This window comes from Pagrus major, chromosome 11, assembly GCF_040436345.1.
Source record: "Pagrus major chromosome 11, Pma_NU_1.0".
NCBI lineage: Eukaryota > Metazoa > Chordata > Actinopteri > Spariformes > Sparidae > Pagrus > Pagrus major.
In genome coordinates, this window is record NC_133225.1 from 2,183,804 (window position 1) to 2,206,795 (window position 22,992).

The following is a 22,992-nucleotide window of genomic DNA, read 5'->3' on the forward strand; positions in this document are numbered from 1 at the left end:
TGCGTCTGATCCTCGTCTTTGTCGGAAGCGAACACAACCAGATGATACATAAAGCGAGTTACGCTGTGGAGATAACATTTTAAACTAAATCAGTATTTTTAGCTCTTCTGTGAGCACTGAAGAACAAATCTCCACCCTGAACATCTCAGGCTGATATTTTTTATCACATTATCAACAGACAAACTGTGAAGACAGTGTTGCACTCGCAGCGATGGGGCAGTCTTACTATTTACGCAGGTCAGGACATTTTTCACAGTCAGATGGTGTGTTCGCTGTACACAGCAGATAACAGCAGGTTATCATACATAAACAGAGAGAACCGAGTCCAAAAGCAACACAGGGGTTTTATTGAAGGATGCTTTTCTGTGGCTCTCAGGCACAAAGACGAGAACGTGGAGGAGAAAGAAGAGAAACAACGGTGATAGACAGAGACGGAGAGCGAGGGGGAGCGTCAGCGAGATGGAAAGACAATTCAATTTCCTCTCCGTCATCAGAGATGGGCGATACGGTCAGAACTGGATTACCTCATCCCAAATAGAACAAGACAGGCTCTAAATGTCTGTATGATGCAGGAGTGTCCAGATACTTTCTGCCTAACTGGGATCAGAGACAGACGCGCAGTAAGTATCTTTACAGGAAATCAGAGCCTCTTCTTGAATCTGCACTAATATTTTTTGATCAATAACAGACTGAGGAACTCTTTCATTCTCACCAATGATGCAGCTTTTTAGCCTATTTTAGGTCCCAGTTCTGGTTTACTGGCACTTTTGACTGGTTCAGTCTCAGTGTATCCAGTAGAGCTGCGAGTAGGGGTGTAACAATACAATGATCTGGATCGATATATCAATTCAACGATCAACGATCCAGGAGCATCGATGCAAAGTGAAAGCATCGATATATATCGCCGCCATCGTAGAAAAATTGCAGAGAAGAGGGACGGCTCAAAGCCCTGTCTGCACTTTTAGTTTATTTTATTGAGAAGAAATTTGGTCCCGTTTGCTTTTATTTTGCAATGTAGCCTCAGGTTCCTCGTGCTTGCTACAGGTCAGGACTCGTTTTATTTATCATTTCCATTGTATTTCCATATAATTGCCATTATTTGTTGTATATTAACAAATAATATTGCTGAAATAATAAGGAAATATATGGTGTTGATTTTGTTTGATAGACCTCTTTGAATTTTAATTGACCCCTGCTTTAGCTCAACCAATCGTTGCACCTCCAAACATCTTACTATCAAGTTTAAATGATTGCGGATGCTCTGAAATTAGGTGGAAACATCTTTGTCAAAGAATTTGACTCGACTACTTCAATAATAACCAGGAGAAGATGAGAGTATCTATAAGATAATGGATGAGTTAGTGATTAAAGAAACAGCAGTGACCAGAAAATAATTACCAACCTCGGCCAATGAGAATTATGTATTCTCTCTGGAAACACCTCACATTGTTTCTAACATGTTCATTATCAAGAATCGATTCAGTCCCGTCCCTGTCACACTGTTACACTCTTCATCAAAGGAGATTTTTACAGACTTTTCTGTGGATCACTGAGGAAACAACGAGAAGACTCATCAGCTCCCAATAACAGCTTCAGGGAGAGAGTTTGGTATTGATGAGGCTGAATCAATCCCTCAGTGGATTTAAGGAACACACAGCGTGGACTCACTACTTAACGCTCAATAACAATCTGTCTGGAGACGTGAGCTGAACAAATCCTCTCTGCCTCTGTAGCCTTTCTTCTTTTCCCTCTAAATATCCGGATCCCTTTATTTCCTCCGACTCGTTCTCTTAACAAGATCATGGGAAAAGTGTTGAGAGACTTTCCTGTTTGTAGGTACGATCAAAGTCCAGGACGAAGAGCTCAGCGCAGGAGGACGAACCCATCTGGTCGTATTCACAGAGACTTCTTATTTAGAACTTTCTCCAAATCAAAACTTCCATTTTATCGTTATTTTCTCTTTGTTGCTGAAGCTTTTTGACGAGAATCCAGTTTCATTAAAGGTCTTTGAGAAATGTCTTTTGGTTTTAATCAAACTCTAATGGGTGAATTAATGGTGTTTGCCATCCAGCTGCCAAAGCGCTCATTTGTTTGGGGCTCGTGGTTTGTATTTCACCATCCTTTTATCCCTGTTGTGCACGTGAATCCAATAAAAGCTGCTGGCAAATGATGAAAAATGCTATTAGGAGTGAAGTGAGAGAGAAAATACAGATGACCGTGAGGAGCAAATGGAAGCCAACGAACAACATCAACAGAGGGAACAAAGAGCTGAAACGTCTCAGATAACAGCAAGCAGAGGGACATTTTCAATAGTTTAATGTTCTGTGCAGTTTGTTGTTGGCAGGAATTTTAATGCTTTCTATTGTAATGACTTGTAATAACTTCATGGAAAGAGAATAAAGTGAATTATAATGGCTGCAGCCCTCATTCAGACGGGATTAGTGTTACATAAATATTGACTGTGCTCCTCTGTAATTTAACTGATTGTTTCCGAAAATTTGAACCATCGCAAAAATTACAGGATACGGTCGGTCACAGACGTAGACAGTCTGCAGGAAGCAAAGCCAAAAGAGAGACAGCCAAACAGCGGGTCATGGGAGGGTTGAGGGGGAGGCGAGGAGCGAGAGACACGAGGCAAAGATACCATGGGAGGTGAATCTGAGGCAAAAATCACACTATTTTTATTTTTATTTAACATGGTGCAGTTGGCTGACTGACTACTGATGATGATGATGATGAACTGACTACTGATGATGATGATGATGATATCTAAATAAATACAGAGAAAACATCAGCGCTCCAAAGTGAGTAACAGCGAACTCACCTGCTAATAGCTGACATCACAACACGTCACTTCACGAGCTCTTCTGATGACTTTAAATATTTCTGTCATCATATAAGTTCCCACATAGTCCTACATGTTGGTGTTAGCATGTTTCCTTGTATCAGATTAGCACGCATGCTTTTGACTTTCTCTATTTTCACACAAGAGTCAATTTTACACTGAGCTTGTTAAATAAACGTTCTACAGTTGTGATCTACAGTCAGTCTGTGATCTGAACCCTCTTCTGAGTTAACTTTTCTCATTTTTCTACCTCATGGCCAACGTTTGAACCTCCAAACAGCCTAACCCTCACTTCACCTCACATTTTAATCTCATTTAATGCAGAGCACAGTTAATCTGCGGGGGTTGCGTCACCTCTCCATCACACACTGAAACATCTACGCTCCAAAACACTGATTTTTATTCCTGTGGACTTCCTCTGAAAAACACATCTTACAGGAATTTGTAGCTGTGCTACTCGTACGTGTCTCATCCTGCAGATACTGTTTTTATCACGCATGTGCTCAAATAGCTCCTTTTGGTGAAACCAACAGTCCAAAACCAAGAAGACTCTTCATTTATTGTCATAGAGGACAAAGAAAAGCAGCAAATCCTCACATTTAACAAGCTGGAACCAGAAAATCACATTCAAATTCACATCTTTAGATCAACTGAATAAGTTAAGTCATAAATTAAGAAGTAAATGATTCGAAATATAGCAAAATGAAAATTGTTATAAATCTAATGATACACCAGCACTGTGAGAAAAGCAGCAGAGTCTATAATTTCAATCAATAATAATATTTCCTTCTCTATAAATAGTGTATGTTCACTGAGCTGTGGTTTGTTTTACTCTGCTGACAGACTGTAGTTACTCAGGCCATGAGGGAGTTGCACAGGATGTCCTTGGATGCTGGGAACTGATCCGTATATAGGTCGTTATTGATTAGTAAAAGGAGTGATCGATGCTGAGTGGAATACTCTGGGGAGACAACACGCAAAGACACTCTGTACGAGCTACAGTGGCGATATGATGTTAGGACTGTGCTGCTGGGCAGGAAGACGATGATGGCACAAAGTTTCATATAAAGGTATAACACAGTGAAAATGATGCGATGGAGCAGAGTTATTGAGCCACCCCTGGGAAAAAACTTAATTTCGGAGTAAAGTTCTCAGTATACGCAAAACACAAGTGCACTGGTGTGTTTACAGAGGAGAAATGACATGTCTGCAACTAAGAAAATGTTGGATTTCCAGCCAGCAGAAACAAGAAGCCTGTTTAACACTCCTGGTCAGAAAATGTCTAATAATTGGTTTCGAACATCATGGTCGGGCTTCAAATATACCTGTTTTGGTCACAACGATCACGGATGGAGAATTGTTGCGACTTCCCCTGGTTGTTGGACGCCACAAAAACCACGGGTGTCCTTAAAAATATCCAGGTGGTGTGACTCGAACTGCGGTCGGCCATTTGGCAACCCTGTTGTCGTCGTGCACGTGATATGCCACGTTATATCCTGGAGACTGAGCTGTATGCTGTTAAACGTAATGCTATCACAGGGCCGTACTCTACAGACATCTCAAAACACACCATGTGGTTTTATTATAAGTAAGACAGAAAGGAAAACGTCCCTCCTCTCCTTCAGCCACCATCACGCCTTGAAACTCGCAGCTTTAAGAGATTAATACTCTACCTTGTCATTTTAAATGTCATTTAAATGCCTCTTATATAGCAAGTGGCATTTAAATGACTACTTGTGGATTCAGGACACTTCCTGGTGTCTGCTGTGTGAGCGAGCCGAGGCAGAAAGCATTAGCTCACAGTGAGACATGAAAACAAACTTAAATCTCTCCGGTGCAGTTAGATGTGACACAAAGGAAACAAAGGGCTGTCAATGTGTAATGAGAAGTACGTGAGTCGAACTCAGTGACCTCCGTCTCCACCTGAAGAACAGAACGGTCTGTAAGGTAAAGGACGTAACTTCAAATCACTTGTTAATAGAAGGAAGTCGGTGTTTATCTGGTGACGTTACCTCACAGCACAAAACAAAGAGGCTCCTGCTGAGAGGAGGCTTCAGTAACAAATGCCGGCAAACGATAAAAAAAGGGAATATTAATGCTTGAGGGAGCTGTGACCTGAAACACTTGACTAACAAACAGTATTTAAAGTGGATCAGTGACGTCTGGACCACCTCCAGGTAGCAGTTCTGAGTTCACACTTGAAATTAGAACGATAACGATTAATCTGTCGATATTTTGTCAATCCAACAATTTCCTGTTTGGTAAAAAAATGTCCATCACTGGTTTTAAGAGTCTCCAGTGGTTTGCTTTGTCCCAACTAGGGATGCAAGTTTTAAAAAATATCTTTAATTGATAATCGGCCGCCTTAACAATCGATTATCGAGTTATCATTTATAACATATATCTGAATATTACAGCTACATTATCATCATGTATGAGTGGCATAAAATGGTCTTAAAATGACAATATTTTAATTTATCGCAATCATTTTAGGGACAATGTGTCGTCCAACAAAAGTAGTTATGGTGACAGGTCTTGTCAAATAAATGCAGCGTGGAGACGTGTGATATATTCTGTAAAATAACCCCAAACAGCAACCCAGAAACACCCTCAACCTCTGTGAAGCCTGAAGTATTTGGTTTGTTGTTCAGTGATTAAACTTTATGGCGAACAAACACACAGGAAACACCCACCATCACACTCAGGCAGATAATTAATACCTCCTGTGGAGATCAATACATTAACAGTGTGATGGATGGCTGGAAACATAATGCACAGAGGGAAGAAGTGAGGCGGAGTGAGACGAAGGAACACGTGAAGAAAGAAGGAGCTGTAACGGGATCGTCTCCTAAGCTGGCGTGGTCGATAGAGATCACATATCTGCTGAATCTGACCGACCTGCAGGTCTGTGGCTGGAACTGGAGACCAGGTCCGAATGACTCGCTACAGTCCAGGACTATGACAACGACAACAACACGGGTCGACCCGAACAGAAGCTGCATGCAAGCTAAGGCAGGATTCGTAAGACAAAGACAAAGAGAAAGAGGAGCTGTGCTGTAACCCTGTTAGTGTGATTGATGTTGGACATTAGGTTTGAGACCAGAGGAGACCGGTGGGTCGGCTCAGACCTGAAACCATACATCACCGCAGTACAGAACGTCCCTGCCCCGCTCCATTACAGAGGCAATAGCTCACTCTCCTAATTAACGACCATTCATTTGTGTGTGTGTGTGTGTGTGTGTGTGTGAGTGATCGCGCGTGTGTGTAAGAGAGAGAGAGAGGCTTGAGGGGGGTGTTAATAAAACTAAGTAAAGCAGGTTTTTCCAAATCAGCCACCGAGCTGCCAATAATCCTCCTCAGCTCACACAGAGCCAACATTAACACGAGTGTTCATACACTCATGTTAATAATCAATCAAACGACCTACATGTATAATGTGTTCGGTGCAAAGGATTAAAGCTTCGGTTCACACATATCCTCAGAAACACATTCACTTGGCTTAATGTTGACTGAGAGAACATTAATTCTCAACAGCTATAATAATGGGTTATTTTGTTGAGTCCTGGTTTTAATAAACTGAATATTTTTCAGTTAATCAAAAAATAATGTGCAGCCCAGTCATCGCCCTGGACGATTATCAGGGTCGATGTTCAGCTCTTTTCCAATTATCTGTATTGATGTTTTTTGAGTCCGATTGCTGATGAATTCATTTAAAAAATGCAACACTTTGGCTCTCAATGTCCCGCCCACAACACCTTCTGATTGGTTAAACACCACAAGTAACAGCCTATCGACACTGAGTAATGTGAGTCTGCAAAGTAACTAGTAACTAAAGTTATCATACCCATAAATGTGGTGGAGTAGAAGTATAAAGTTGCAAAAAAAAAGGAAGTACAAGTACCTCAAAATTGTGCTGAGGAACAGTGCTTAAGTAACTCTTACTTACTCACCTTTCATTACTGGTTATTCTAGCCCAAATGTTCAACTATTATTTCTTAATAAAAGAAAACAGGAAAGCTGGAATTTACCAGCTGACTTTCAAGTCACAAATAATCCACAGTTCTTACTCACATTTTCACTAAATACTTGTCAGATTTTAGCTCATTTTCAGCCAAATATCTACAAAATGTTGCCGGGACTTTCATGACAGAACGTGAAGAGAAAAGCTGAAGGAGCTGCTGATGATCCTGCAGATTAAAGTCTGAAGCATTCAGTGTTTACACTTTCAATGAATCTCCAAAGTTCTTTTTTAAAAACAAATAAACAAAAATAATGAGTCCTACTAATAACCTAAACTTCAAGCACAAACACAGTAACACACTTTACTGTGTTAGTCAACCAGAGGCACATCAGAGGCAGTCACAGGGAACTGGATAAAGGGCCGAGCAGACCGAGCAGTGTGTGTGTGTGTGTGTGTGTGTGTGTGTGTGTGTGTGTGTGTGTGTGTGTGTGTGTGTGCCTCATGTGGGGTGGTTGTCACACTCTGTGTAAGACACCGAACACACACACACACAATCATCTCAACGTGCAAATGAGAAAACCACACTGCGTTCAAAACATCATTAACCAGAGCTCCCAGGGTGTGAGGAGACACACACACACACACACACACACACACACACACACACACACACACACACACACACACACACACACACACACACACACACACACACACACACACACACACACACACACACAGTTCTGTCTTTAAGTCCATGTTATCGTCATCGTTTGTTGTATCTCTCGCCCTACTTTTAACTATAAAGCAGAGCTAAAAACATTTTTCTAGAAAATAACTTCCGGTATTGTTCTACTAAACCTCCCCTCCTTCTGTCCGTCAGTCTTCGTTTTTGCAGGTGTGTGTTCCTAAGATTCGATCATTCGATCAAAACGCCTCAAGTGCTGCACAGGACAGGACTACCTGTAAGTGTCTATAAATAAGAAATGTGCCAGAGAGTAAAAGGAAGAACACAAAAAACACACACTCAGCTGTGTCTGTAGTGATATTTGGGGATCCAGACAAAAGAAAATACATCTGTTAGCAGCTTCATTGTAGTGCTGATATATTATGTAAGTCTAAAGCTGCTACTTCAAAGTGTTGGATACATATTTGATGAACTTTTAGGAAAATATAAGTCTCACACAGGATTTGGGTTTGGCAGATACCAACGTTAAATCAATCAGGACTCACCCCAAACTACATTAAATCAATTTTACATCAAGATTTGTTTTATTTCTACTTTTATTTTTTTATATAGATTATAGTAACATATTTAAATTGTCGTGAATTGTTGTTCATATACGTCTACGTACAACAAAATTTGCAAATACGACAACTTTCTTCACAGGAGAGCAACAACAAGTTGTCATTACATCAGACTCATTATGTAACTTCATTGACATGTATGGCTATAATCAAAGGATGAGCTGTACATTGTGTTTACTCTTTTCAGCTGGAACTGAAAGATAAATCACACACACACACACACACACACACACACACACACACACACACACACACACACACACGGATCTCATGCAAATTAAGCCTTTCATTTCCACTTAGTTCAGTTCACGGTTTTCATTTATTGGGCTCAAAAAACACACACAGAAACAAACACACACTCTGACACGTTGAGGCAAAAGCCAATGAAATCGTCTGTAATTACTTCAGACATGTTCCACTTCCTGTTCTGAGTGACAGGAGGAAGTTCTGCCTCACTAGACCTCACTAATCAATCCCTGCACGCAATCAGCCCAGCTGTCAATCAAAGAGTCAGCCACAGTGCCAAGTCCGCTTATCAAAGACAGGCAGAGATATGTGTGTGTGAGTGTGTGTGTGAGTGTGTGTGTGTGTGTGTGTGTGTCTGTGTTCGATACAGTCTAATAAATAAAACACAAACCACAGAGAGCAGTCTGAGTGAGTCTGAATTGAAGGACAGGGTTTGTGTGTGTGTGTGTGTGTGTGTGAGATCAATAAGAAGTGTGTTCTGTGTGTGTGTGTGTGTGTGTGTGTGTGTGTGTGTGTGTGTGTGTGTGTGTGTGCGCGCGTCCTGCTGTTTGCACTTGTGCACATTCTCAGATTCAATTACCTGGAAAGAAGGCAAAGAAAATAGAAAGATTTGGGCGGAGAGAAAGAAGTTAAAGCAGACAGAAAGGAAAATGAGTTCCTCTGCAGGGCACCACAATTCATTGTTCACACACACACACACACTAACACACTAACACACACACACTAACACACTAACACACACACACCAAACAAGTCAAATTCCAGTCACGGACATCATTTTCAGACAAACAAAAGCATTACGTAACAGTGAAAAGTTTGTCCTGGAGAGAAACACGAAGCAGCTGATGGGAAGTAAACAGTGAGTGACTGTGATGGTGTTGTTGGAGAGTCCTCGGAGCGAACTTCCATTCACAGGACCACAGAGGAGTTATTGTTGCCAAGAGAATATGAGAGACATTAACAGAAATACATGTCCAAAAAACCTCTCCAACAAGAATGAGCGATTAAAATCAAAAATCCCAGCTGATAATGAGTCTTTTCATACTCGTATGGACCCGAGGCTGTCGTCCCTGACAGTTTGATCTGTTTTATTATGCTTGATAAGATCCAGACCCTGTAACAAATGTTAAAACTAAAATCACTACTTTCTGGTTGCTCACCCAACATGATCAGTCTGCTACATTCATACTGCTGAAGTCGTGCTCTGCAGATATATTCCTGAAATATTCAGGAAGTGAAAAAGCAGCTGATGCACTGAGCAAATGTCTCCACTTCATGGATCAGTCCATCGACAGTAAATCAAGAGATAATTCAATGATCGTTCTGCAAAAATACTCTCAGGTTCAAAATCCTAAAAAATGGGGATTTGCTGTTTTTGTTTTCTTCCATCCAGAGCTGATTTTCTCCGTCAGTGAATGAAGAGTTTTGGGTTTTTGGCAATTTGAAGACGTCACTTTGCCCATCACAATTTCACACTTTTGTTTTTTAAAAATCTTTGGGTTCTGGACTGTTGGTTGGACAAAACAAGACTTTGAGAAACTTACAGATGACCCCCTCAGGGGAACGTGAGGAACACAATTTTCAGACTGAATGTCCTTAAAAAAGCAAAAATATTCTACTATGCTCCATGTTTGCAGAACTCCCAGGCTCAACTATGTGATGCACAGCAGGAGGTGTATCGCACTGTCATGGATATGTGTAACAAAATGAATCTATGTTCTTCAGGGGTTCTGTTGTGTGAAAACAAACCCGCTCCGTCTCCCAATCGAGCAAATAAAAAAGAACCTGAGCCGCTCTGAAATATTCTGGATATGATGGGAAACATCCTGAAGCAAAATGCAGCCCTGAATCAAACCCACATAAACCTGCCGGGCTCTCAGATGGCTGTTTGTGTGAACATTGTGTAAATGTGTATGAACATGTGTACTCCCTCTAACAGTGTGCTCTGCTGGAGTAAACAGTGGTGAGACCAAAGCAGAGGCCTGTGGGGATCCAGAGAGCAGAGCCACATTTTATCTCCACTCTGCTTTCATCTGCTGGATGGGAATAAATAAAGCCGGCATTACTCCCAAATCTCACATCTCTCACACACACACACACACACACACACACACACACACACACACACACACACACACACACACACACAGACACACACACACAGATTGTTCGGGGTAAACCAAGCTTGCCTTGTTGAACACACTCCCAAAGTTAATCAAAACAAGCAACCGAGGCTCAATAGAGCGATCGATCTTCACAGGAGGCTCAGAGCTAAAGAGAACAGCAGAGACAGAAACAGGAAGAAAGAGGTGAGCGAATCATCTCACAGATGACCAACACACACACACACACACACACACACACACACACACACACACACACACACACGTCTCATAACAGTTACCAAGGTGACAAGGACACTGGGTTTCTGCAAAGTTTATGCGTGGGCATGCGTGTCAGTATGTGTTGGTATAATCAGTGTGTGTGTGCTGGTTCAGGATCAGGATCTTTGTAGTGCAGACTGAAGAATAACATGGATCACTGTTCAACATGTTGCACTGCAGAGAGGAGGGGCCTCCCTGACTGCAGCAACTGATGATGTGTTTGTAAGTCTGTGGTAAGTTTCCGAAAAGATGATGTCAGTCTGCTCGTCCAACAGTGAACTGTCCCAATAACAACTGGATGTAATGTGAGGACATTTTGTACAGACATGCATGATGATGAGTGATGAAGCAGAGTTAGGGGCGTAAAGTTTCATCATGATACGATATTAAATCAGCAGTATGATAAAAACAAAGCACTGGTAAGAAAGGAGTTGCACATGGACGGAAACGGTGACGCAGACGTGCCATGGGAATTTCAAAATAAGGGCGTATCTTAACGATGGCAGCGATATGCATCTATGTTTTCACTTTGCATCGATGCCATTGGATCACTGATCATTGAATCGATATATCGAACTGGATCTTTACACCCCTATGCAGAATCCTAATAACTTTGTCCATCCGCAGACTTTTCATCTCGCTCCACCAACAGTGTGTGGGTTCACATTAGCGATGTCAGGTTTAGAGAAGTTCATTTTGCTTTCATTAAGCTAACCAGTTAATTAAGGGGAAAAAATGAGGTGAAATACAAGAAGGGCTTCGCATTTAATCCAGCGCACTGCATCAGCCCCAGGCAATGCTGTCTGATATGTAGCGGACAGAGAGGCTCTGATTGAGGATCACACCAGTCCTGCATCACTAGACTTATTTCCACACCTTGTTTCTGCGCTGGAGAAAGGAGCACGCTGGACTGCATCTCCCTCTCAGCAAGTTTCGTTTGTGAGAGCTAACGATAGCGTCTGCTCTGGCTAGCTTGACTTTTAGCTCATCCTTCTTCTCAAAGTGCTTTTCCATTTGTTAGTCGCAGTAGTTCTCGATATCATAACGTACTCAGGCTCGAGGCAACGTTACTGAACTAACTCTTTGAATCCCAAAACATAAATATAGACGCCACAATAATTTATTTAGATCGGTGCGTTATTGGAGACCATAAATCAGTCATAATTAGCTCCTGGTCTTTTGATTGCAATATTAGACAGAATAATGATGGTTATGATTCAAACCATAATTGTAGGTTTCATCCAGATTTTCTTCACACTGCACTCCTCCCACATTTACTCTCATTTAAATGAATGTCTGAAGTCCTCAGGAGGCAAAAGGGCAGAGCAGAAGGAATAAGTTATGCTTGAGAAAAAAAAAATCATTCTTTTTTTTTCCCCCTTGAAGCACGTCTCTTTTCTCTGCTCTGAAAAACCGACACGGAGAAGCCTGAAAATAAAACCTCTTTATGCCGGCTAATTATTTCAGAGAAATTAGTTGCCTGGAGCCTCGGCTGATGTTGTGCTTTGTTTTCCCTCTGTGATTTCCAAATGTGCGCTGATCGCACGCAGACACTTAATTTTTCATGGTCTGTCCCTAATTGCTGTCTGCACTCAGTCATGCTGGATCTCACCGCAGGAGGTGACTTTTTGCATGAGACCGTGTGTGTGTGCAGGCATGTGTGTGTCTCTGTGTATGTGTGTGTATTGGCAGTTAATTAACCCAATACAGTCAAAATCAAGAGGAAGCAGATGAACCAGTAGACCTGATTCCACTGTGAGACTTTCTGTGGATGATTGTCACGTGCAGGCAGGAGGTAATTAGCCGAATATAGTCCGAGACGAAAGTCCGGGAAAATGAACAACCCATCTGACTTCTTCCCATTAGCTGCAAAGTAGTGGAACATCAGCAGGGCTGGAAATGGAGTCAGGTTAATATTTTCTCTCTGTCACTCACTCTCACTCTCACTCTCACTCTCACACACACACACACACACACACACACACACACACACACACACACACACACACACACACACACACACACACACACACACACACACACACACACACACACACACACACACACACACACACACACACACACACACACACACACACACGTTGTAAAAAACAATTAGATCTATCCATCCATAGCTCCACTTTTCCATGCTTGGCTGGAAGGCTAAAAGCCCTTTGCTGCTAATAAGGTGAAACCTGAAGTGTGGAGGAAAAAGAAAACAGGCAACGAGTTAATACTCGTTGGCCAGAAGAGCAAGTGAGTGATAGAGAATATGAACAATTATGGTGAAAAAGAAATCTTAAAGACCAGAAAAGCAAGAAAGGAGATTAAACAATGCCTAAACACAGATATGTTGGCAGATATGCAGACGAGGCTGGTGGTAATTACAGGTTCAGCGGCAGCTGACCGGTGACTCGAGGGCTCGGCACTGTTGAATACACTCCTCACATTTTCACCCAATTAAAGTCCGTCACCGTGAGGAGAAATGGTAAAGGTTGCGGCGATGACAAATGAGGAGCGAAAAGCAGCAGATAGCGCCCGGGGCTGCAGTTAACAGCACCAGAGCTTAACTCTGCAAAATGGGAGTGTTTGTTATGAAATCAATGCCCCTGAAACCGGAGTATGAAACGCTTTTATTATGTGAGACCAGCCGCACGCCTCAATTATTTATTAGCCTATTTAAATCTTGTAATTAAGGAGCACATTAGGAGAGAGATCATAAAAAAGAAAATAGGACTTTATAGCTGCTACAAGTTTGCAAGTTAGTTTGCTGAAAGTAGTTTCAAAGTGAAAGTCATTTCCAGTAAACTTTTCCAGAAGAACTTCTTGTACTGGTCGCTGGTCACCGTGACTTCTTTACAGATCAAAATTTAGTCAGAAACCCAAAATGTCAGGTTCTTTTTCTGTCTTTTCATCCCTTACTACTACTACTAATGACGTGTCTGACATTTGATTCCAGCTTTGGGGGCTCAGCTTGACATTTTCTGATGTTGAGGACAAATTTGACCACTAATAAAAAGTTTAGGGCCGGGGAATATATATTAGAGCCAGGCTGATATATCGGTCAGACAATATTATGCAGCGTTATCTGAATTTTTTGTACATGGATGTATTGGTATCGGCCTTGGCCCCAAAAATCGAGTATCAAGCCGATGTCTAGTTGAAAGTATCGGCATTAAAAGTACTTTTAGCCCAAAACTGCAGTCATCCGTAGTAATTTAGCTGTTAGCTCCATTAGCTCTTTTAGCTAAACACACCACATGACATCGCTGCTAAAGCTAACTATCTCTCCTGCTGATTTCAACACAGATTGGTTGAAGCATTATCAGGCGAAAAATTAGGATGCGTCCCCCATCGAGAGAGATTTTACTGCATCCTTCAAGAATATAAAGCATCATATTTTCATAGGTCTTCAACTTAAATAAAAGCACGAGAAGACACGCTCCGTTGCAGTCAGCACTCGGTTCAGTTAATCTCTTTCAAAGATAATTATACATACCCTGGCCCTGACCCTACTCATAACGAAAACCAACCTTGCAAGACGTAGTTTAGGAAGCAGGTGCTGTGTTTTTGTCTTGAATTTACATTTAAAAAGACAGAAATCTTTACATTTCCAAAACAGATGTTCTCTGTAAATGAATGGAGCTGGTACTGGTCCCTGAGCCTGACAGATTACATTCAGGTGTTAAGTTAAGAGGAAATAAACCTGTAAACTTGTGAAAACAGTTAAAGATATGCAAGAAAAAGTATGAAAATGATGACTTTCCCTTCCTTCCTTCCTCTGACGGAGCAGACAGCCGAGACAAGGCCGTTCACCTCCAGCTCTAATTTCACCCGACTCCCTCCACCCCTCTCTCACCTCCTCTACCCCCCGTGTGAGTTTTGTTATTACACTCCGGCCTGACTTATTTATTCTGTCCATCACAGCGCTGCTCTTTTCCCCTCCATCCCTCCTCCTGCAGAATATTTTCCATCTCATAACAGGACGCTCGGCTGGAGTTGTCGAATCTCTTGTCTGCTGAGGTGTGAGATGTACGATGGGAAGTCAGACCCGTAACCCTCCTGAATCCCTCTCTGCCCTTCACATCTGACAAGCAAAACAAAACTCCGCTCACATTAAGGAAACATTTCTGCAGCAGGAGAACTTCACTTTTTTGCTGCATCATTGATGAGTCTTTGATTGAACTTCAGTCAAACTCTGATACATTTTAAGGTTCATAAATTAAATATTTCAGCAGTAAATCTCATGACTTTGAAGTCATGAAGTCAGATTAGTTGGAACTTGTTGAATTACTCTGACTAGAGGACACCTCCGACCTTTAACAACCGGTGGGAAAATTGTGGTGAATGTTCAAAGAGAGCTGAAGTGTCTGAAGTGAAGTTGTTCATTAATGAAACTATTCTCTCCTTTTCTTCTGCCGAGTCCAAGTTCAAACAAGGACACTGCAGTCGAGCAGACTCGTCTCTCACCCGGACCTCCGTTACCGCTCGCCTGCCGGCTCGACTCTGTGCTTCCTCCCACCAGCACATCGAGTGACTCCTCTCGAGCTAAAGCTGCTCCCTCTCAACTTAAAGAGGATCAGGAGATGAAAGCAGAGTGAAGTGAAGACAAGATGATAGAGTCAGAATGGGGATGAAGGAAATGAGAGCAACATAAAGAGAAATTTAAATAAAGAGGATGACAGGCAAAGAGAAGGTGAAAAGAAGAGGAAGCTCAGCTGCAACACGTACCAATCAACAACAGGCAGTTTAAAGTCTGAGTGCAGACGTCTCCACGAACTGTCCCATAACCGAGGGAAATGCATGGGATGTCTCGTCCTTGTGGGAAAAGAGCTTCACCGTGTTACAGATGAATACATTCATCAAACACTCTCTCAGAGTCCTCCTGAGCGTGAAGGACGAAGTAAGCTTTGGTATTTTCATATACACAGCATGTATGTAAGTATGCTGCTGTGGAGAGGAAACTGTACGAGGGAGGAACCAAACCATCAGGCTGTTTAATGGGTTTCACTTTAAATAATTTGATCAGTGGTTTACACGAGAGCAACACCTTTCAGTTTCTGTGCCCATGAAGTCAAAATTGATGTTTAAGTGTCTTCATCACGTGTTGCCCTCGATCTCGCCTATATGCTGGTATCAGGTCCAACGATGGCTAAAAAGTAATTTTGTAAGTCAACTTAATGGCATTTATGAGTGTGTAACTTCTTGGACAACTATGTAAAATGTTGCTCATCCTGCACACGGAGGTGTTTAATCATTTCTCTTCCAATAAACGCCTTCTTAATTTATATGACGCTGCCACAAAAGTTGGACAAGAAGGACACCACCACAGCAGAGTGTTTCTCGAGGCCGTACCTCACAGTTAGGGACTATTTCTTTAGTAGAAAGTAGTTCCAATGAAACTGTCTACAGATTATACTGAGAAATCATTTCTAGAAAGACACACTGCTGTTGACTAAATCCTATTTGCCTCTACTGTAGCGCTGAACGATTAATCAACAAGTGAAGATTTTCTGCTTTTCTTTGTCAATTATGACACTAAATGAAGAGTAATCGAGTTCTGGACTGTTTGTTGGACAAAGGAAGCAATTTGAAGACATCACTTTGAGCTCTGGGAAGATGTCTACACCTTTTTTTTACATTCTGTAGACAAAAAAATCAATGAATCATGAAACTAAACAGCAAGTTAATCGACAAACATCTCAATACATCAGATGTATTCTTACCTACTGATGCAGCACGTGATGTTAACAACAAAGAGATGTTTTTCTTTCAGCGTCACAGAAAAAAATCCAGCCTGCAGGATGTAAAGTAAATGTGTGTTTGTGCACCTGTCCTATATGTATGTGTGTATCTATATATATATATATATACACTGTAGGTGGGTGTTGAGAGGAGGAGGGCATGTATGTCCTGCCATTTCTCAGCAGGTGAAGTCGGAACAGGAACAGTTTCCTCCTTTACCTATGAATCATGCTCATGACAAGGACAACTGACAGCCTGCGGCAAGATGAAGAGGTGTGTGTGTGTCTGTGTGTGTGTGTGTGTGTGTGTGTGTGTGTGCGTGTCTGTGTGAGTCAAGTGAATGTGAAAAGAAGCAGGAGAGACATCATGTAGATATGCATGGAGGGGAGATAAGCTGTGTGAGACACACAATCACACACACCCTGCTCTTTGTGTTCACCTTCTCCTCTGAGAGAGTCCAACCTTCAACATGAGTCATCACCACAGTGTCTGCACTTCTACTGCAGTCAGAAAGAAAAAACATGTTTACCGGTTTCATTTGTTTCAGAGGGAACAAACTGTCTTCGCACTGCAGCTACTAGAGATGATTCGATTTCTTAATTGCAAGCATCAGTATTTACTGTATGTAACACAAACTACCAGGAGGCAACTGCGATGCATCTTCGAATAGAGATGCACGATATGCATCGTTTCCAATGAATTATGAATCGACTTGACAGCGCAGCATCTACACACTCCGACACAGTAGGTGGCAGTGAGTGCCTTTAAAGTTTGTTTGTGATCTGTCAATCAACACAAAGAAAAACAAGAAGAACAACTAGAAGAAGCGCGCTGTTGTCGTGCTCATGACACGAGTGGAGAAACACAGTGCAGACTACAGAATAGAGCGATATACACCAATATGAAACTATGAAACTGTAAAATATCCTGCCTGTTATGTCTCTTTGTCTTGGATGTGTTTGAAGTGTTTGATTACCACATTTAAGGCATTACTGCCAAAAAAACATGTTTATACCTGTCGATATACTGATATTGTAATTTTTTACTTCCTAATATCTGTACTGACATCGGCCCCAAAACTCAAGTACTGTTCAAGAGCCAAACATAATGTTGCTGGTGTGGATGTTTATTACAGTTTCAGAGGACAGAAGAAGGAAGTGACAACAAGAATGAGGTTTGCAAATCTGCCTTACACAGTAGATAATGGAGGACAAAGTCATCGACAACATTTAGAGTCCAACAGACCAAAACAACACATAAATCTCCATCAAGTTTATGCGTGAACTGAGCAAAGTTCTGGCTGCAGATACATGTACTCCTGGACTGGGTCTGACCTAAATCTGGGTTTAAAAAATAATCTGTTTTCTTTCCATTTTTTGCCACATACTCTCCTGCACACACTCCTTATGTTCACCTGTCTGATTTCAGTCATAAATATCAAACCTGCCTTAAATAATCTTACTGGAAACAAGTGAGAACATTTATGACACACAGTATCATCTCATCTCCCGACTGTCAACAACAAACACACGTAGAATAAGACTGACTCGATCCAGTTTGGTTTCATCCTGTAGAAAAATGTTCTGATATCAAAGGCTGACGAGCTGCTGAACCGTCTCTGTGATTGTCTATTATTCAACATGTTCTCATGTATATTTAACCGGCAGCTACGTCAGCCTGTTCCCCCACAGCTCCGACACACCACCGTGGATGATGAGGTCATCGAGGCCGAGGCCTGACGTCTGCAGACAGCAGGTGTACTTCACAAAGAGCTGCCTGCACGCTGTACATGATGAACATCTTTGCAGAGAACAGTTTGTCTCGTGTTTCTCAGATGAAAGCAGCGGACGTGTTAAACAATATACAATGTCTTAAAGGAGCAGTCTGTAGTTTAGGTGAAGAAATATTAATCAGAAGAGGAAGATCTTCACTGACTGCTTTTTTCAGCTTAAACAAACTAAATAAACAAACTGACCTTAAAGGACAACACAATTTATACTGTTTTACTTTGTTTATATGTGGCGGACCCTGCCACCTTTCTCGCTTCAAACAGTGTTGTTGGGCCTTATTTTCCTCTGAGAACATGAAATGCAAAGTGTTTGTATTATTACCTCATTAATATTGTACATTTTTAAATTCTGATTTTGAATTTCTTCTCCAAAACTACATAGCACCCCTTTAATTAGTGAGCTATGGAGGTGCTGGCAGGAAATAAAGTAAGTTAGGTTAGCTATTCCCCCGGCTTTCAGTCTTTATGCTAAGCTACGCTAAACATGCCATGACTCCAGGTCTATGATTTTTAAAAAAAATGTATTTCACATTCATGCAACGTGTCAATCTAAATGAAAAAACTGTAAATAAAAACAAAATAAAGGAAAGATATTCATCCACTTTGCTTTGGTGTGGTAATTTATCTACAGTTCAACTCTAAGAATAAAGAGAAAAATAAAGAGAACAATGAGAATATCTCCAAGAAATACAAAGATGTCATTCCAAAAGAAAGCTGAAAGCAGTATTTTTCAAAATATAAAACTATTCTGTTAATGTAAAAACACAGTTTAAAGCAGCTGCTGCTTTCTCTCAGTCTCTAGACAGGAAGTGTGGACAAAAACCAACGAAAACAGTGAATGAAAGAGGGTCATTTTAAGTGGTAAGTAAACAGATAAACAAGGTGAGAGCTTGTTTTGTTCACCTGAGTCTGGTTTTGATCTGCTTGTTTCAAACTCTCATGTGTGTTTCTTCCTCCCTGCGTTTAATGATGATGTGCCTACAAAAAAAAGCACGAGCTGCAACAATACAGCAGCACTCGGCTTTCATCTTCAGAAGCGTATTCCCCCTTCCAGCAAACTACTCCATTTCTTTTCCCCCTCCGAAACAAATGCTAATGCTATGCTAATCTGATTGTGTGTTATTGCAAAGCTTCCCCTCCTCAGCTGCTCTGTGAAAGAAAGAGAAAGGAGCTCTCAAAGACACTCCGGAAAAAAAAGCATCATTTTCTTTCTTTTTATATACTGTGTGTGTGTGTGTGTGTGTGTGTGTGTGTGTGTGTGTGTGTGTGTGTGTGTGTGTGTGTGTGTGTGAGCATTCAGGGTAATTTTACTGGAAACACACACACAGCACCTGGAGGGGCTGCCAGGCAGTACTCAGTTGTTAGCATGGGAACACACACATGCACTTAAACAGAAGCGTGTCAGAGAGAGCGAGGAAGCAGGAGCGAGCAGACCCTCGTCCATTAGTCAAGAGGTAAACACCATCTGGACGTCCACAAATGTTCCCCCCAACACGCATTCATTCACTTAATAACACACACACACACACACACACACACACACACACACACACACACACACACACACACACACACACACACACACACACACAGGGACACATGAACAACACAGGTGCTAACAAATAAAAACACAGACGGACCCTGAGGGAGGACGCTTCCTGTCCATTAACATCCTGGGTGTCTCTGCACACGTTAATCCGCCACACAGAGGGAATAAATTCTTGCACACTAATCCTCTTTCTGCTGCCGCATTAAAGAGATTTTATAAGTGATGTCATGTCAGCCGAGGACAGGTAAATATATCTACATTTACTGTTCAGCACTGTATAAGTACAATTACTGTTTCACTTTTTAATTTCATTTGTCAGTCCTGATAAAGAGACTCAACAACAATCTGATGATACCTGAACACACTCAGGACTAAACCACATTAGCTACACATCGGCAATCTAATGTGATTAGAAAGGATACAAAACCAAAGCCTGTTCACCTGCTGTCTGACAAAAGGTACAGAAGTATCTGCTGCAGTACCAGCAGACCACAAGCAGCTTCTTTCCTCAGGCTGAGAGACTCCCTATCCTCGAGTTTATTTCTATGACACATTATTTATTTATCAATCTCTATAATTTCTGTTTTTGTTCAACCCTGTTCTTAAGTGCTAAAACAAATGAATCATATATATTGTGATCAAATACTACGTCACGTTCGTCATCATGAACGCACCGTAAAAAAACAGGGAACAGTAGAAAGCAGCAGGTCGTACGTCAGCAGACTACATCCAGAAGACTTTAAAACTTGTTCAAAAAAGTCTCGATCAACAACTTTCTGAAATAGACGCATCGTTTTTCTGGAGCTGATGATGAAAGATTTATATTTTTAAAGATTTACACGGACATGGAAGCCAGTCTCTCTTTCAAACTCAGCACCGACTGAACAGAGACAGATGGAAAAGTATTTACAAGCCAGCATCCCTTAACTCGAAAGCGTGTCAAAGCAAAAAAAATTAGCGTGTCCGCCAAGGTGTCTGTTTTCATCACAGCCAATCAGAGCTGGAGCCGATGAACACCTGTGACTACTGCGGAGTCATTTGAGGCAGACGTGAATGCAGATTGAACCCATTCACACTGAAGACAAAAGCAAAGAAAGTCCGAGAAGAAAAGAAAGAAAAGAAAACAGATAGTATGGAAATAAACAAAATACAATACTGTGTTTCTTAAAATATGACACAAAAGGTTAGAAGAAGAGGGAAGGGCGAAAACATGACAAGTGTGCCGGAGGGGCTCAGGTGGTCTTCCTAAATCCTAATATAAGTCAATACAAACCACGAGATGGAGCTTTAAGCCCCGTAATATAAAAACTCTGACAGGCGTGACCGTGAGGAGCAACACTGCAGTGAAAGATGATGTGCATGAGCTGCTGTTTACTAAGAAACAGAGTGAGAGTAAGTGAGTGAAGCAGGGTCGCAGAGACAGAGAGAAACAGTGTGAGGAGAGGAGAGGAGACTCCAAGAAAAAGGAAAACATTAATAAGCCTGCCCTTGAGAAATATAATAACCTGCGATTATTTGCTCGACTGGAATAACTCTGCAGATCACATTTTCCGTTTTAAACCCAGGCTGCAATTTCCTGCTGGCTGCATCCACCGAGAGAGAGTCAGAGAGGGGAGAAAAAAAGATAATTATGAAGTCATTCAAAGCAGCCAAAATAAACGATTCATTTTGGCCTAATGGATTCTCGTCCAGCTAACACTCACCGCAGACGGTGGTCCTCTAACCAGCCTGACCACAGACACTCTGACAGAGATGGATCTTTATTCCTGACACAGGATCTACACACTGTCGAGATCTGTTTAACGCGTTACTCATTTTTATGAGCTTTCTTTTACAGTTTACGAGCTGTGCAGGCTGGAAGACGGCAGAAACTCAGCCAGAGTCGCCACGAGGAACATTTCAAAGTGTGCGACGTCAGTTGTGGTTATCATACAGACACAGTACACACAGTTACCATATAATACAACATGAGACAGAGATGTTGATGCTGTTCTTCACATTACACTCTGATGCCATCTGCTGGTGGCTCTGCACTGAAACTGTGTCAGGAAACAGAGATTATAATTTGTATTCCTCACTGTAAGCCTGATTCATATAAATTATTCTTGTGGCAATACTTTTAATTAAAGTTATCTTAATACATTTTATCATGTAATAGTGATTCTTAATATTACACGTTCCCTAACCAAACTACAAGCTAACATACGTCTACTACATCATGCGTGTGTTTTAAAATGGATGCTCAATCCTCTGCAAAGTGAACATTTCTGACTGTTTATTTACAGGCTTGTAACATATAACATGTCTTAGCCAAGGATGACCTATATTAGTATTTTCAGGATACATTAGCCTGCTCAGATCTACCATCAATTGTCAAGCAAGTTGCACTTTACATGTTCAAGGAGTTTGTCTAATTTTTATTTTTGAATCAAAATCAGTTTGATTTTCCTCATTTTTTACTTATTTAAGAATAAAATCATCCTCTTAAATGTGTTGATTTGATTGATTTAAGCCCTTTTTGATTTTGACAAAGGTTGTCTGTTGCCACTTTAAATACACATACAGCTTAAATCTATTCTGTAAATTCAGAAAGGACAGAAAAACAGAAAGAAAGACCGAAAGACGGCAAGAAAGCAAGAAACTAAACCTGTAAAGGTAAGACGATACTCCTCTAGTAGTCCCCTCTACCACCAGCAGGGGTCAGAGTGGAGCAGACACACAAAAACAGCCCAGTGGCTCACAAACCTGCACTCCCACTGCAGAGCTGCCTTCATCCAGGCTTCAGTCAGATGGGGTCAGCACTGCACTGTGCTGCATCTTGACCGATCACACACACACACACACACACACACAAAGTACACACTGCACACACACACACACACAAAGTACACACTGCACACACACACTGTCACTTCTGCTGGATGTTAAGTGCCCCTGTGTGTGTGTGTGTGTGTGTGCGTGCGTGCGTGCGTGCGTGTGTGTGTGTGTGTGTGCGTGTGGCTGGCTGTAAAACACTGAGTCATCCTCAGTCTGCCTCTCTGCATTCAGCTGGCAGAGCTCCAGACAGACAGGATCCATATGGAGCCAGACTGACTCGCTCTGACTCTGCAAATACTGACGACTGTCTTTACATCTATAAATGACCAGAGGCTCATTCAGGACTGA

At 41.6% G+C, this 22,992-nt stretch overlaps 1 protein-coding gene across 2 annotated transcripts in view; it reads right to left on the reverse strand.

The window, feature by feature from the left end:
- Positions 1-22,992, reverse strand: part of mast2 (microtubule associated serine/threonine kinase 2) — a 170,336-nt gene that overhangs the window by 109,745 nt on the left and 37,599 nt on the right. The window lies entirely within an intron of this gene.